Genomic DNA, 16,490 nt, shown 5'->3' with positions numbered 1-16,490 from the left:
CAGTGATACCATATCGCAGAGAGCAGGACTCATGTCTTCTAACACCAAGGGTACAATCCCCTGGGTGCTGAGATAAAGGAGGATCTCTGTGATGTGTTAGTAGTTACAGATGTCTTAGCCTGCTGGCCTCCTGCCATTAAAGGTTCACATCAAGGACCAGTATACACTCCGACAGGCCAGAAAAAAATTCCACGCTGTAGGACAGGGGTTTCTCTGGGCACGCGCATGTATACGAGACATACTGGGGAAGTGAAACACACACGAACAAACCCAGAACAGCAGGAAACTGTGAGGTTTGCGTGCCTGTACATGCGTGCGCACGCGTGCGCACTCACACACACACACACAGACACACGCATGGTACATTGCAGTATGCTTAATGACTCTGTTCCACAATGCATTTTTGCCAAGTAGGAACAACATGACCTTTCCTAATGTTCTGCTGGTAGTTACTTAATTTATGTATTCACTTTGTGACTTTTACATCATCTGCTTTCTTGACTGCAGCATTGCTGTGTAAATATGTGTGTATATATGTACAGAAACTAACTCAAACAATTATATTCAGGTTGGGAAAAGGGTGGGTTTTATATCTGTACAGTATTTCCTTATTAATTAATGGCATGGGGGGGGTTGGGAAAGTTAACTTCTAAATCGTGGTTTTCTTGGTCTGTGGTGTTTGAAGTTGTTTCAGTGGTTGCTTTTGCTGGTTTGGAAAGTTTATCTGGATGTTATATGTGTGTGCCAAGAAAGGGTCCCCAAACAGGGGAGGTTTGGGATTGGTAAGGGGTGGTGGGTAGCAGAGGGTGTTAATAATTTCCTGTAATAAAAGCCGTGTTGATTGCTAGGGACTGTTTGTGTGAGGCACAGGGCTGTTTCCTTCTCTATGTGCTTTGATCTTTGATTACTTTCTCTTCCCTGGTCCCCATTGTCTTCTCCCTGGGATGTCAGCAGAGTACATTTATTACTGTGGATTACAGGAATCTCTCTCTGGGCCTTCATCTCCTGACCAGCTCTTCCATCTCCCTCTTTTTGTGGCCTTCCCAGTACCAGTGGGAGGGAAGGCGACGTGGTCTCGGAGCCTCTGTGCCATTCTTGTCCACTTTGCTTCCTCTCCTTTAGACCTTCTCTGGCCTTCCTCTAAGAAGAACCTCATTTTCAGATGTTTTGATCTCTCCAGCAGTTTACTGCCTCATCCTCCTGCCCTCTTATCTACTTATTCCTCATCTTACTCACACTGATTCTTCAGTTTCATCTCTACATCTCTTCCCTCTGAATGACTTAAGCTGGCTGTTTGCCCACTCTGCTCCTCTTATTACTGTCTTGTTGCTCTGTTGTCTTCATCAGACTGTGCAATGCTATGCAGAAGATGAGTGAAGGGCAGGCCTCTACTTCTTCTCTCCTGGAAAATTCTAGCCCTGGCTAGATTTTTAGGAGATGATATTTGGTAGCTATTTTTTACTTCTCTGTCACTTTCACTGAGGTGGTGTTCTGCTCTTGCCTGCTCAAGAAATAAGAAATTATTGGTCTGGCAAATTACAGTGCAAGGAAGGAGTGAAATTGTCTTTTCTGAGAAAGCCAAGAGAAAGAAGATTGTTTCTGTCCTTAATGGCTGACTGGTGAACTTAGAAGAGGGGCAGATACAGTTTTTATCCACTCCAAGTTGACCCACATCAGGGTCAGTAGAGTTTCTTTGCTTTTACTCTGTGTGAATAAAGCAAGGCTACTGGAGACAAGTATGCTATCTTTTAGAAGCAAAGGGTTACCTTCCTTTATCACCTAGAAGCCATTGGCTTGTAAACACCTACACGGTGTTCTGCTGTGTTGCAAACCTGAGAGTGAATATCTGGCAGTATTTGGTCCCTTTCTGTCTGATAAGTCAGTATAAGCTGGTGCTTGGCACTAGCTGCCTAGCGTTTGTGGTCTAGTGTCATTTCAGTAAGAGAGAAGAGTGACAGGGTGTGACACGGTGAATAAGCAGAGATAGAGCCAATGTGAAACCGGTAGGGGCTCTAGGCAGATGCCAAGACACCTCCCTCCTTCCCTTTTGGACACCTTGCATTGTTCCTTAATGAACATACATTAACCCACCATCCTCCACACCCATGGCATTGGCTGCTCATTCCTGAAGACACCTGGATCTGCTGGTCACAGTCTGAGAAAGGGCCAGTCAGCCTGCCCATGTGTGCATGTGCCGTAGTCTCTGAGGGTTTGAGTTGTACTGTATGAAAGTATATGGGTAGTGCAGGAAGCAATGCAAAGGGTCAGCATGACCAGACGTTATGCAAAACAGCAGCATTCTCCCAGCTGCTGCTAACTCTTGCTCAACCTGCCATTGCAGGCCTGCATCTCCGATTTCTGGGTGGGAAAAACCACTACGGCCACATGGGAATGGAGCTCTGCTCAAAGACGTGAGCAGAGTAGACGTCCCTCTCATGTACCCTTGCTATGACCTTGTCATGGTTGTCCCAGCGTGGTCCACAGTGGCCTGTGTACTTGTGAATATGTGGCTGCAAATACCTGTCAGTTTAGGAGGTGTGTTTGTGCATTTGAGTGACTCCTGGCAGAACTCTAAACATAAGTGAAGTTGGAAACCGCTGGCCCATTTGGTGCTACACCAATGATGTGTGTCTGTATGGCAGACACCTCCTTGGGAGTACATCCTGTAGACTAGATTTTGGCCAAATAATGAGTTACCTTTTTGAGCATCACTAGGCTCCTTACTATGTTTCCTTTGCTTATTCAACGTGCCATAAGCATGACCTACCTGCAACATTCGCAGGGCATCCAGAAAGAAAACATCCAGCACATGAGACTTCTAGCTAGGCCTATGGGCACTGGCTGCTAAGTCCCATGTCAGCTGGGGCCAGATTACCCCTTCCCCTGAACAGACAAAAATCAGTCAAAGGAAAAAGATGAAAGTTTTCTGCTTTTTCCCTCAGCTTTCCTTCCAGACCTTGGGATCAGATCCATTGACACAGGCATCTAAACTCCTGGGAAACCCAAGAAGCTTTTGGAACAGCTACTTACGGGTTTAGATACCTAGAATGCATCTTGCTTGTGTGGGCCTTTTCCTGCAATGCATTTTGCCAGGATTCATCTCCCAGGAACTCACCATGCTTGAACATAGCTTAGAGGGGTTTCCTCTGCTTGGGATCACCATATGTATGTTGCATGCCTGTTGCTATTTGTCTGTTTTTCTTGCACGTGTTGCACGTGTCTATTTGTGGGGGGCAGGAGTAGGTTCATATCGGTATGTGTATTTATGCAGCCTGTGCACATTTGTATGTGTGGTGCCACAGTCTGCATGTGTGCTTAGCTGTTTGTACGCATGTGTTTGAGCTGAGAGAAAAGTATTTGAAGCTGTATGCTGCTAAAGCCAGGTGATGAGTACCCATAGGTACCTTGGCAACCCTGTTGTTGCTCTTGCTTACCTGGTAGGCCCTGGCACAGCTGGTTTGTTTGCACTCTGGGGAACCAGCTCTGAATCAGTGACAAGGTTGGGTCACAGACTCCTCCTGGAGATGGTTTGAATACAGCACCAGAAACCCATTCCATGCGTTCATTCAATTCTGTGCTGAGTTTGCTGTGCCACATTTGCAAACCATTGTGCCACTCTCATTGCCAACTTCAGCCTTAACTGGTAAGTGGAGCAGGAAGACAATCGTGCACTAAGCGATAAGGTCTTTTGGGAGAGATCTGGTCAATCTGTCCTGTGACTGAAACAAGACAGTCCCTTGCTATTCTTTTTGCTGCTTCCCAGGGCAACACAAGCACTGAAATTCCACTTGCAAGCAAGCACTAGCTTGTTCTTTCTTGCTCTTCTGTCAGATAGACATAGGCAAAAGCAGAGCTGTGGTGGATTGATCTCCCATTATTGCTATTTGGAACAACCTCACCGTTGCTGCTTGGAGCTCCGTGGGGAGCTTGCAAATCCCAAGCTCTGGAGGGGTTCAATTTCTTCAGAGGTGACAGTAAATAGGGAGAGAGGGAGGGAGTGAACTTTTTGTAGCCATTCTCCATCCCATTCATTTCCAGGAGAGATTGCTACACTGCCAGCGCCAGAGAGGATGACCTGCTGGGAGTGCCCTACAGTGCCAACCAGCACAGCACTTTAACTGGCCAGACTGTTGAACAAGACACTGCTGTCCTCTGTCAGCAGTCAGAAAAGACAATCAGGACCTGATGAAGAGATGCCATGACTAGTCAGAAAAGGAAGGAGCAACAACTGGGGGCTAGGGCCCTCATCATCTACCCTATCTTAAGTCTACTTAACCAGCCCTTTAGTGCTGGTGTTGTTGGGCCTATTTGATGGTTTCTTTTTATTTATATATATGAAATGAATGTGGCCTACAGTGAATCCTTCAATCAGACTGCATTCATCCACCTCCTCTGCTTTCTTCCATATTCAGCCGCTCTTTCCTCTCCATCAAATTGTATCCTGTGCTCTGCCAGGCTTGTCTTTTATGAAAGAGAAGATAGATGTGTGTGAGTGCATGTACACATGTGTGTGTGTATTTTAAGTATTATTACTATTATCAACGTGCTATACACATAAAAGCTCCTAGCAAGCTGGAGCCTTCAAGAGGTGCTGTAGGAAAATGACCTTCCCACTAGACAGCAGTCAGTGTGGAGGTTAGCACAGAAAGCTGCTAGCTTTGGAGGCCTCTTTGCCTGCATGGTTGCTTTTCTTATCTTTGGAGCAGGCTCTCTCTCACATGTGGTCAGAAATGCAGCAAACTGCTCTTTTTAGCTTTGCATTTTCAAAATTTCTAACATGGGGAAAAAAAATGTTTCTTGATTAACTGTTGATTTCTTTTATTTGTTTGTTTGTTTATGCAGTCATTTTAGTGGGAGCAGGGAGGTGTTTTCAGCAATACAACTTTCCGAGACCTCAGTTCTGTGCAGTTATTTTTCGTATGGTTCAGCTGTGTTTGGGGTCTTTCCTTTGTACGTGTTTTTCCTGAATGGCAGGGCTATCTTGAAACGTCTCTTTGCCAGTGACCAAAGCACCATCTGTAATTGGAGGTGAGGGCTGGTATATAGAGGAGGCAGCAGCCTTTTGGGAAGTAGCTTTTCACTGACTTCCCTGTGGAGTCACAGAAGACAAACAATTTAATGGTTGCACAGGTGGGTTTTGGGGTTGTTGGTTTTGGCTGTGGTTTTTTGTTGGTTTTTTTTTTTTGTGTTCCCTCTCTTCTCCTTCCTTTTTTTCTTTTTCTCTTTTTTTCCCTTAAAAAAAAAATATATTTCTCCAGCGAGCTTTGGCTCTTGCCCCGAAGGTTGCTGCAAGGCACATAGCAGGCACGGAGGGTGTCTGACTCCCGGGTCTTGCCCTCCCAAAGCCATGTGGGATTGCCTAGGTGAGGAGGGAGAAAGGCCCTTTTTGGCAGTTTCCACAGCTGTTCCTGTGACAAGGACCCTGTGGCTGCTGAGGGGCCTGATGCAAAGGGAATGAGCATCCACAGGAGTTCATCCTCTGTTTTGTGCGGGTCATGGGTCAGGCTGGAGGGCAGGCAGGGGAAGATGGCTTACTGACCCCTGCACAGCCCTTCCCACGCTGGAGCAGGAGCGAGGTGCGTAGGTCCGCAACAGGGAAAAATGAATGACCCTAAACAGGCCAGATGAGTTCAGCCTCGCCTCTCCTGAGCTACTTGCAAGTGGGTAGGGCTGACCCTCGATGGGGAGCCTCACAGACCACAAAGTAGGGGTTAAAGGTGGTGCATGGGTATCTGGCAAGCTCTCAATGTCATGACACCTAAGGGAAAGCCCAACAGCTTCATCCTTTGGCGCTTGGAAGTGGGCTGAGAGCAGTAGTGGAGGACTGACGTGTCTACTAGGGTTGGGGCAGGTAGCCTTTCTAGAGCTGGCACAGGTCAGCTTCAGTTGTATTTGCTTTTTAACTAATGTACATTTACTTTGGAGAGCATGTTTGATGAACTTAGTCTATCAACCAAAAGAAAAAGAAATACTCACCTCTAGTGTAAGTCTTCTACTGCCCAACACTGCTACCTCCTCTTCTCTTGAGTTGTTGGTATCTCGCGGTGAAAGTGGCCACCCATCAGGCTGTTGCACACAGCAGATATATCCTATCCACTTCTGAGACCATCTTTGCCTAAATTTTGCCTCCTCCTCATCCCTTTTATGCACGCACATGCGTGTGCACACACACACACACCCACCCACCCACCTCCAGCCACTCCAGTGGTGAAAATCAGAGTCACAGAGACATGAGTGCCAAATGACTTTATTTCTCGAGTAAATGATAAAGAAAATTTTGTTCTTTTTCTCTTTTTTTTTACATATGCAAATGTAAAAGGGAACCGACAGCGAATTGGTGGTGGCGAGAGGAAATGGGATGTTTTGTAACCCTAGCTGCAGTAAAAAAAAAAAAAGAAATAAAAATACATTAAAAATATTTAAAAAACACAAAAAGGAAAAAAAAACTTGAACTATTTTGGAAATATTGTGAATAATTTTTTGATATAAAAAATAATTTTTATGTAGCATGAAAACCACCAAAATAAAATGATCAAGAATAAAAGCTGTGCAAAGGGTGTTTTTGTTTAGTTGTTGAAGGAAAAGAAGGGAGAGAGAAGCAGTGGTGTATGAGAAAGGGATACTACTGCCATGACTTTTACTGTGAGTTTCACAATACATGATATTTTTCTTCAATCCTGGTAACTGGAGTCTTGTGATTATGTAAAAAAAAAAAAAAAGGAAAAAACCACAACTCATATTTTATATGAAAATAAGTTTTTATATCTGATTGCTGTGCAGAAAATCTTGAAAATAAGAACAGAATGAATCCCAAAGACTCAAAAACCAAAAGGCAAATTGAAAATGGCCATGAATTGCTTTTGAGTGTTAACAGCTCATATTTTGAATTTTTTCTGTTTGATATATGATTTTTGAGAAGTTGAGGTTGCCGTTCTGGGGAGGCAGATGTGAAGGATGCAAGACATTAATGAAGGGCTGACAAAATTCTGTTTTTTGTTATGTAAGGCACAGGAGTTAAGCCAGGGTCTCTTCACATTTCTTCCTGAGTAAGGGAACAAGGTACCATCCTTTTGCAGGGTATATTGACTCCTCATTCCTTTTTTTTAAAAAAAAAAAATTACAGGTTTCTTAAAGGAAGAAAGGAAGCAGACTGCCTCTCCCAATTCCAGACAAAACAGTATGTCTTCTCAGCACTCCAGTCCCTTTCAGAAATGATGGTGGCAATTCTCTGCTCCGCTGAAGGAGATGGAGTGTCAGTGCTCTTTGCCTCCTTTGGGGGCTCTCACGCTAGGTGATGGAGCACTAGTTTGCCTTTGAGGGGGTGGTAGCACCCATCCCACCCTGCTATGGATCAAGATGTTGCTCCTTTGAATTGTCAGAGGACAAGAGGTGCTGGTTTCCAGACTATCCCAAGGAAGTTGGTAGGTTGCTCTGTCTGTTCTGTCTTGAAAATATTACTTGTGCCTGAGTGAATCAGACTTCCTGCATATGAATTTCATCTTCTCACGCTCTGATGTCCTACACAACCATTAAAACATTGCCCATCAGCTGTTGCTCTGTTTCTCCTGTCCTTGCTGTCTGAGTGTCTTCTACATTGTAGGCTGAAAGGGAGGAGGCAGATAACACACTATGTAGCTTAAAATATGGATTCAGCACTGACTGAGAAGAATAAAAATCAGTAAAAACTCAATATCAGCCTAGACTACTCCTCTGGAAGTTTGCAGAAAATGAACCCTGGGCCAAAAATCTTGTCTTCTGCTCAAGTCAAGATAGACTTGGGAGGAGTGGACAGAGAGGACCTGGAGGCAGCAGTGGTGTAGACCAACTTGACTGGTGGGTTCTTGAATTCTGAGCCTGAGATATAGGTGTGAAAGAGGATCTATGGGAATGTTACCTCTTGGTGGAGAGACAAAATCCTGAAGCAACTTCTTGGCTTATCTAGGTCTGAGTTAGCCTGTCTCTGCCTGTTGCCAAACCCTATCCCATGCACATCTGTTTTTGCTTTTTGACTCCTACAGGGAAGAACATAATGACTTTCTTCTGCCTTGTGAATATTTTCTCATTATTAGTTATAAGTCTAGGTTGTTCCTCAAGTGAGGATCTGGTTACTTACCCTTCTTCCCTCTTGTTCTGTCTCCTAGTCCCGTTGTCTTGCCATCAAATCTTTCCAGCAACATTGTCTTGCTGTGAGGAACAGTATGCCTCCTGTCCTTGCATGTTAAGAAGAGAGGCTCTTGCTCCCTAGTGGGAGGAAGCTAGCACTGCTTCATGTCCTTCAATGAACCATGAGGGCTGAGAAGTCATTGCATACAGCCTAGGGGAGGGGTATTGCTTACCTTACTTTCCTTCAGTGACTTGGACATTCCAGTTGCCCTCCTTACAAATAACATGGTATCTTACATCTGTGACCATTGTGGACCAGCTCTGTGTTTGTGTTATCAGCTTGCTCCTTCAAAGACAACAAGGAGAATCACAAGGAGCCTCTTATTTTAGCCTGGAAAACTATTCTGCGACTGGTGCTTTACTAGCAGTAGCAGCAGGGAAGGGCAGGAAAAGGGGAACCAGGGAGAGAGTGATGTGTGGGTGACCATGTAATGCTGTACTGGTGTGTGGTGCGTGCTCACCAGCTACAGAATGTGGCATGGAGCAAGAACAGCACTGTGACTTTATGACCTCCAGGTCTCTTTGTCTCCTCCATGTGAGATGTGGTCTCTTCCTCTTCCCTGGGCAGAGGATGCCCCATGGAGGATGTGAGGCAGGGGACAGGGCAAGGGACTGAGCATCTGCAGGGACCTCAGTGCTGAGAGTGCACAGTGAACATCAGACCCCAGGCTGCTGACCTAACAGAACAAGTGCTGCCTCTGGCAGCAGGCAAGGAAAAGTCACAACAAAAATCTTAACTCTGTGAGCTTTACCTGTCTTCAGGACATGTCTGCAGAGGAATGAGTGTAGTGGAGAAGAATAGATAACTTTGCTGCACAAGGTGTTAGGAGGAGGAAAAACATGGCCTGGAAATAGGGGTCTGGGTGGAATACATTTTGAAACCAACTCCCTGGAAGTAGAGGGGAACAGAGCTAAAGCAGAAACTTGGGAAGTGCTCTGAAAATTCAGATTCACAAGCATAATATCTCAGAGTCTGGAATCAGGGCTTTAGCCACATGTTATGCTAGCTGGAAGTTCAGCCAGAGGCTGTTCTTCTACTCCAGCCTCCACACTCACTTACTTTCCCTTCTCTGGCAGCAGGCTCATGTCTTCCCTTGGACCCAGAGGGCCTAATGGCAAAGTGGAACAGCTTGCATTTTGCCCACCTTGTCCCTGCACCTCACTGCTCTCATCTCAGGTCTTTCAAGATAGACATTCAACCAAGCCAGAGGGAGGACAGAAGTCCTTCCAGTACACATGTACACAAGGGCAGGAGTCTGGAGTTTTTGAGCACACAAGTCCTACATGCTCTTCTTGAAACCCTTCTGTGTCTTTGTTAATGTGAGCGCTGCTGTGTATGTTTGCCCTCATGGATGATTTGCACGATCCATCAGGAAGCCAAGATGCTGTCACTGAAAAAGAGCTATTCATTGTGACTTCTCAACATTTGAACAAGGGACCAGAATTGTAGTTACAGAAAAGGCATCTGTAAAGATGCATATGCCATACTTGGGGGTTATTAGCTGATGTTCTTCACTTCTTGGAGCAAACAATTTCAGGGCTCCTCTTTGCCTTCCCACATGCAGGGACTTTTCCAAGGGATAAATGCACTTCCTCTGGCTCTGGTGGCCCTTTTCTGCACACAGATGCTCCTTTTTCAGCTCTGAGAGCTGAACCTTGCTGTGCTAAGATATCGGTGAAAGCATCCCATTTGGGACCTAAGAGAGCTATTTGTAATGAACCAGCCACTTCTAGCTTTGCAGCTTCGTATCACTTAGGGAACTAAATGTTCAGATGTTCTTCTTCCCCAAGCCACTTCAGGGCTCTTTCTGTGCTGCAGTGGCAGCCTGGTTGGCTGTCCCTGGTGACCTTCCCCTTCTTTATATGCAGAGAGCAAGGACTTCATGGCCGCTTTCTTGTCTGAGGCGTTAGATTAAAATTGGAGAAGCATGACGTTTTGGACCTGCCTCTGTGGCACTCTGATTAGTTATCCTCACTGAGAAGGCAAGAGACCGAGGCCTGCCAGCCGCAAGGTTAAGCTTTGGGTAAGCAATTGTCCTTCAGCTGTGGGTTGCTGCTGCGCTGTTAGCAGAGGGGACACGCACTGGAATGCTAAGTAACTTACACCATGCACTCGCCACTCTTTCAAGATCGGTGTGTAGACTCGCGTCTAAGCAGAAAAGAAGGGGTTTGTTTTCTCTTTGTCTTATTTCCCCAAGAGAAAATTTCCTGAAAAAGGGGAAAAGGAAGGTTCTCCCCTCACTTGAAACTCAAACTATTGTTTTTCTGTGTAGAGTATTGTTTTGCAGTGGTACAATAAGATGTCTTTGGCTGGTGCATAGACACAGTCTCTGGGTGTATTCCTATGTTCTTTTGCTGAGGGAATAGCATAGCTTCTGAAACAAAGGTCAGGGCCACTGTCTCTGCCACCTTGATCTCAAGGGATGAGCCATGAGTCCAGAGTCTCAGGCACTTGGTGCTTGCATGGCTCTGTTCAAGCCACCCTAATACACATCCTGGATAGCTGGGAATGCCTGGGGGCCAGCAGCACTGAGTGTTGTCAAGAAATAATTAGTTAATGCTTGTGCCATGTTTGTATCAAGTAGGGAAGGATTTTTAGAAGCACCTGAGAGATTTATTAAAACAAACTCCATCTCATTGAAAGCCAATAGTGCTTAGCTGCTCAGGTGCTTTTAGAAATTTCCACTATAAAAGCTAAGAATGTTTATTCTTTTTAAAAATCTCTTTATGAAGGGGTTGGAGTATTGAATAGTGAGGTAAACTAGTTGAGCTCCCCTGAGCCTAAAATATTGTGATAGTAATCGCAACTAGCAACTACTCCTGGAGGATGCCCTGGGTTGATCTGAGGATATGAAGCTTCCTTCAGAGGGTGCAGGAGCTCCCTCCTTGATAGCACCAACCATAGAGGGGGAAGTAGGTAACACATTGTGCAAGATTTCATGAGAAAGGTATGCTTGGGGATGCACATTGAATACAAAGAGTAACTGGTGACTTCAAGGGTAGTTTTGTATAGGTCAAACATATCTCTCCTAACTATTGCTGCAGAGTTGGGCAGTGTCAGTATCAGTCATTAATCTGGGAAACAGCGAGTAAAGTGAAATGCTTTGCCAGCAGGGTGAAACTCTAACATAAAATTGATCAAAACCATTTAGGTCCTGTTTTCAAACAAGATTTGTCCGTTCCATGTTTCACACTGCCATAGTCCTTACTTCAAAGAGTTTGCAATTTTGATGCTAAACTGAAATACATTAATATTAGCATTTGCATTAACAAGTAAATTGACAGATGCCATAGTTTACATATATTATGCAAATATCAGGAAATTTTGCATGCATTTGCATCTAATTTTATTGAGATTAAATGAGACATGTACACTTTATAGGGGAAATAATTGAGGCATCCAGACATATGATAAGCTAGGTGACTTGGTGTGGCTTGTTGTATGAACTGTCATAAAGCCAAGAGGCAGAGGAAAAGGACATCTAGTATTTTCATATGCAAAAATATTCTGTTCAGTGTTGTTGTTCAGAGAAAGCAGTGCAGGAATCTCTCTGGGATGTGGTCAGAAGCAGTGCAGAAATCTTGTGCTGGGAGACACAATCTGGGATATTGGGTCCTCAACCTGAAGGGCCACTCAGCATTTCAGCCTGTTATTTTTTTTGAGGTTTGAGAAACACTTACCTCTTTGCATACTGTGCAAACATCACCCAGTTGAGCTCCTCCCACCAGGTAAGGGGCTGAGAATTTCCTACACAAGCAGGGCAACAGTGAGGAGGTGAGTCTGTGATCCATATAGGAGCAGGCTACCACCCCCGAGACTTGCCTGTCATCACTTCAGTACCTGGTAGGATGTCTTCTCTTCTTCTTACCCCTCTGGAGGTCATAAAGGGATGACAGCTATTTGCAAAGCCGTGCCTAGGGCAATCAGCTTCTGCTTCAGGTGAAAAATCTTGCTATTCTGACAGTGGTCTGGTTTTCCAGCTTCATTTCACATCTTCTGTTGGGCAGAGTCTTGAGGATGCTGTACCTCATTCCAGCCTTACTCAAAGGGAACCTGAACCACAAATTGTGTTAGCTTTCTCTGTGCGTTTTTAGCTAGCTCTGCTTTTACAGATAGCATGAGGAAGTGCATGTATGGGCCTGATCCAGAGAGGTGCTGGGCTACACAGGCTCTCTCAGGATGCATGCAGTGCGTGAGGCTCAGCCTCTGCTGCCATCCTGACCTGACTTCTTTGAGCTGATCGTGGAGGCTCTACTAGGATTCAAAATACAACTCATTTCTCTTTCTTGGAAACTTGCACATCAAGGTCTCAGTGTACTCCTCACAAGCAGTAGTGAACATCCCTCTGCTGTTTTTGTCAGGTTGCTACAAACTTTCAGCTTTTACAAGGAGGCTGTCAAAACATTGTATAGAAAATAATTTCCTTTTTCAGTTCCACCAGTGTGCAGTAACACCTCAGGCTGTCACATCGGAGAAGCTTCATCAAGAACCTCTTTGTACCAACTTTGTTTATCCAACTTGGCATCTCTTGAAGAAGTTTGTCCAAGACACCCTGGCCTTTTTGAATAGTGACTGAACTTCCTGGTCAGCTTCTTCTGGGGCTTTGCTTCCAAGTCTTGCAGGATCCTTTGAAGTGCAAACAAACATACAATTGGACAGAGGCTGACCTCCCTTCCTTTTGCCTTCAATAGCCTAGGATAATAAAACCAGTCTTCCTAGGGTTACAGTTCAGCTTAGTTCATGTTCCAGCCTCATAACTGCTCAAAAATTTTAGGTCTGTCTTGCCAGTACCCCTTTAAATTATGCATACTCCTGCTTACAGAGCCACTGCCACTCTTCAAATATTCAAAGGTTCCTTAAATTTAATTTCAGATGGTTTACTCTCTCCAGGGAGGAGGCAGTGTTTTAAAAAGAAATTGCTGACAGAAAAAGTAGAGCTTACATGACTTGCAGCAAGCAGCAATTTGAGTTCTCAAGAACATGCATGTCTTGGACATGTAAATTTTACTCATTTGAATTTCAAGTGCACATGTGACATACAACATTGCTTTCTTATCCAGTAACATTATCTAAACTTAATGGTTAATGTCAAGTTTTTATTAACATTTACAAGTACATTGGGAGATTAATTTGTTTACTTGGATTATGCAAAACTGATTTAAGATTGTGGCTTGCATTTACACACATTTACATAGTGTTTCCTGATTAATACATTATGATACACACAAATCATGTGTAAATTGCAGGCTCACATCTGCAACATAAACTTCATTTTGAACAACATAATATTTGACTTGCCTGGCACAACTTTTCCAACAGGTTGCAGCTGGAGTCAGGATATGGCAGGGAGGGATGGAGGAACAGAGATGAAAGGTGGATTTTCTGTGGAGAAGTCTTTCTTTAGCACCTGTTACTCACTGATACCCTGCAGTCATGAAACAGAAGAAGAGGATGCCAAGGACAGCTGGCAACAGGATATGTTTCATGTCATGCTGTGGCCCTGGGGTCAGGCTCCTGTTAACACGCAGTTTAGTTGTGTGCTCAGTGACTTTAGGCTTGGACTGAAATGGGTGAGCAGTAAAATCATCCAGTGGGAGGGAAAGGACCAGCATACATTGTTGCCAGTCATGGTCTGTTACCTTGCCACTGATCCTCATGAAGGGGCTCAGCTGGGTGCAGTGGAGACTCTCCAAGTGCTCCATGCTGCTCCCTATAGTACCTTTGGTGGGGGATGTTCAGGGCTGGCTGGCTGACATGCGGGAGACCAATGGAGGGTGCTGGGAGAAGGGAAGTGATGACCACCGAGCTCCTGGTGTGGGGCAGAGACAGGGATCCAGAAAGGCAGCACCCTTGCACTGAACACGGTGGGCAAGGGGACACTGTGGATACTTCCCCAGTGTAGCGTCTTCCTAAGGGAAAGCGCGGTCGAACTCAGGCTTGCCTCATCTCTCCGAGGCCCTAATCCTACTATCTTTCCTCCACCAGTCACCACCTCATCCTCCTTTTCCCTACACCCTCACCCCCCTCCGGTTCTTCTTTCTGTAAATAACTCTTTCTGATTTTGGACAAGCAGGGATCAACAGATTCTGGAGGGGGGCTGGGAAGACACTTGTTTTGTTTTGTTTTTTTTTCCTTTCTCTCTTGAATTTTGGTGTTTGAACTTGAAAAAAATAATATATAAAAATATATAAATATATATATTTAAGCAAATGGATTTCCTGGAGAACTATGAAAGGAGTTGATTTTTTCCCCTTTGATTTCTCTTGTTTCTCACTGGGGTTTGTTTTTGGGGGAAGAGGGTTTTTGTGAACTGTTGAGATTTCCAGTTCAGCATTGTTTAAAGGATGTAGGGGGGGAGGGAGAAAAGAAGAAAAATCAACAAAAAACATGAAAATCTTTGTGATGTACAAAACCTGTAAATAGTCAAAGATACTTTCTCTTTTCTAACAACAAATTATTTCTGTCACTTTATATTCAAAAATAAAGAAACCTACCACAGAATATCAGGGTTAAAAAAATCAGAATCCATAATCAGAACATTTTCTTGGTTGTCTTTGTTCATTTTGTTCTTAACTTGGAAAATACCTGGGAATTTTGCTGTATCTGTGATGTTTTAAAAGCCTGAAATGAGGATGAGTTGAAATTAGGAATACAATGTCACTTGAGAGGATCTCTTCCCTTGGCGTTCACTGGTAGCTGTGTGTTGAGCCTGGTGTCTTAGGGTTACTTTGTGAGAGTGGATGAAGGAACAGCTTTTAACACCTTTCACATTCAAGAAGCACAAACACATGCTGAGACAGAGGCATGGATGTGACACTGTCTCCATGGGCTGAATCTCCCCTTTCCGGCCTGGAAACTGGTTGGGGGCTGCATGCTGAAGGCCACCACGAGACTGCTGATAACACTGCTAAACTCAAAAAATCCATAGGATTTTGGAGCTGTCTTGAATCCCTCCTGTCAGACCAGCAAGTGACAAGGCATTGACACATTGTCTTCATAAAACAAAGTCCAGCTTGGGGCTACAGAGGAGGACAGGATGGTAAAGATGCTAAGGAAGTCTCCAATGATGTCAGTTCATCTTGGCACCAACCATCATGACCCCCAAGACTACGGGGAAGTTAGAGGAAGAAGTAAGAGTGGATATTTACAGAGGTTATCCTGGTCCAACCAACGGAAAAGGCCAAAGAGGTTATTTATAAAGAAATGCTAGGAAGTGGCAGGTTTTGGAAACATAGAGCAGCGGGTCACCTTTAATGGTGAGAGGGCAGTCAGTTATTTTTAGGGGAGCTAAAAATAAATAAAATGGACCAGCTGAGCTAGTCAGAGGATGCTAGACTACCTGTGGGGTGCAATTAAAAGGGTGGAACACAGCAGAAACACTCAGATGCAAGCAAGCCAGATTCAGAACAGGAAAAGCAGTGTTCAGCCAAGGAAGCTCATAACAGCTGACAGAAATGAAACATTAGTAAATGCAGATAATTGATAAGAGGAGAAAAATTATGAGCCAGGGAAAGAAAATCCCTGGCTAGTAGATGTAAGGGTAAAGAGGACTATATATATGTAAACACATAAATTTGTGCTTATTGAGAATCCTAAAAAAGATGTTAATTACTAACTGTGAAAGGTAAGTCAATAATAGCACAGGAGAAACTGAAAGGATCAATAGTCAGTTTTGATATGAAGCTGGAGAGACAGTGGATAATGGTCAGCACCAAAGGAAGTGGGACATTATCTAAGACCCAACTGGGTGCCTTTCTGAGGGGTGCAGCGGGGGACCTCAGCTCTAGGACTCCACTGTCACAACTCTGCGTCCCTTGCAGTACCTGCCCCATGCTTTTATCTGCTTTAAGACATTGGGCTTGCTGCAGTGGAATGACTCAGTCTCTTGTGCGAATGGTCTTGTGGCAGTGGTTCTTCCCAACCTCAAAATCCAGCAGTGCAATAGTGACCTTAGTGATAACAGAAGGCAAAAGAAAAAGGTGAATATCATGGTTTTGTTTTTCAGTCTCAACCCAAGTGCTTTAGGTACTAAAGAGATGCTCATCCTCATCTTTCTGAGTTCAAAACAGCATCATTTTGATGGGGAATCAGGTTTGGGGGGTTTTTTTTGGACACTGGCTTAGTGCAAAAATTAAATGTGATTGTTTTGGGACAATTCCTACAGAATATGCTATTTTTTGTTAAGAAAACAAAACTCTGTTTTCCAGGTCTGGGACAGAGTTGCATTAATTCACACTCAAATGCAGAACACTCATCAAAACTGGCTAACTTCCCACACACAGCTGAAATATTGTATAGGTCATTCAAATTTTAGCTCTTGCCCCTA

Source organism: Chlamydotis macqueenii, chromosome 1 (genome assembly GCF_036417535.1).
Source record: "Chlamydotis macqueenii isolate bChlMac1 chromosome 1, bChlMac1.mat, whole genome shotgun sequence".
Lineage (NCBI taxonomy): Eukaryota > Metazoa > Chordata > Aves > Otidiformes > Otididae > Chlamydotis > Chlamydotis macqueenii.
The sequence above is the reverse complement of the archived record's forward strand: the minus strand, read 5'-3'. Positions refer to the sequence as shown.